Here is a 1,629-nt window from a genome sequence, read left to right as displayed (position 1 = left end):
TTGTTCAGAGGGTTGTTTTTTGAAATACATAAGCATGAAATCACTGAGGTTAGGGAAGCTGCAGTTCCCTACTAATATCATATAGTAAAAGCGGGATTCAAATAATTCCAACAGTATATTGTGACTTCACATCATCTATTTAAATTAATGATGAATCAAATTTTTGTTTCAAATAAAATCTAAGCCATGGGGATGCAGCAGGGATGTTAAATGATGTTCTGTTTTGGAAGAAATTGCACATGAATTTTCAAAGAGAAGTGGGTGAGGCAAGAGCTCTTTTTTTGACATAAGATACCAGGATGTGAAGATACATCTTCTATGCTGCAGAGCAGGCCACAAGTATATGATCTAATCTTGAATGTGTTCATAGCAGAACCAGAAAGCTTTTTCAGGAAAAACATAACTCATGCACGATTCCATAAAAAAAGGTCTCAACTGATTTGAATACTGAAGCCAGTATTTCTGGTTTCACTAAGCCATAAGAATATGAGAGACTGGACGGTGCTAATTCAGCAAATACTGGTCCTTTCCATTGCAGACCTCAGAAGTTTGCCCAGAAGAGTTTCTACCTTGAAATATGTGGTCTTCAAAAAAGGATACTATTAGATTTACTCTGAATAATTTTACATGTAATTATATAGATTCTATGACATGGTTAATCTTGATCTACATCAGTGAAGAACAAAAGATAACTAATGATGCATCATTACAATTCAAAATGCTATATTCATATCTTCTACATTGTAATAGAAACAGATTTGCTTATTTGTTAAGAGCTGTACATGTGTTTAAGGCACTTGACAAAATGGACAAATCCATTCCCACGCAGTTTATGTCTGTTGTATCTTGTAGTGCTTTAGTGCATCTGATCTTTGCCAAGTTTACTGTAAAAAATTTAAGGGGACAGAACAAAGCTTATTATTAATAATAAGTACAGAAAACCACAGCTGACTGGCTCTAGTTTTCAGCAGTTTCTCTTCAAGTGGGAGGTTGGATTATAGCCGTCCAGAGGTTACTTCTGTGACTCACACTGTTTTTCCATTACAAATCAAAAATGCAATGATTCTTCTTGGATTTTTGCATTATTAAAACTCTTATTATTTAACCATTAATTATTGACTCTTTAAAATGGATTTATATGCATGGGAAGCATTGGGGCATAAGAAGTTTGTCAAATGTTATTTTCAGGACCCTGTGTTTTCAATAATATAACTACAGCGAGTTTCCTTTCTGATATTATTTCCTCAGATTCAGGATGTTTTGAAAAGATCTTGTTAATGTTGCTCAAGAACTTTCTTGCTGACTGCAACTGCTTCAGAAAACCCTACATTTTTATAATGAAAAGAGACAGATAAAATTACAAAGCATGTGTTATAAGATAAATTTAAACAAGATATTGTTTACTAAAATATTGCAGTTTAAAGATCAATAAATTCTAACTGATGTAGTTTGATTGAACAGAATAAATTTAAAAATAATCCAGTTTGCCACTAAGACATAAAAGGAAAGAGGTGGTCAAGCTACATTACATTAATCTCTTTTGGTGATGAATTATAAACAGCCAAGTAGGATGTACCATAGAGTTGTGTCCTCTGCTATCTATTTGCAGCAATATGTTCAGTCTCATTT

Source organism: Lepidothrix coronata, unplaced genomic scaffold, assembly GCF_001604755.1.
Source record: "Lepidothrix coronata isolate B3197 unplaced genomic scaffold, Lepidothrix_coronata-1.0 Scaffold62, whole genome shotgun sequence".
Classification (NCBI taxonomy): Eukaryota; Metazoa; Chordata; class Aves; order Passeriformes; family Pipridae; genus Lepidothrix; species Lepidothrix coronata.
The sequence above is the reverse complement of the archived record's forward strand: the minus strand, read 5'-3'. Positions refer to the sequence as shown.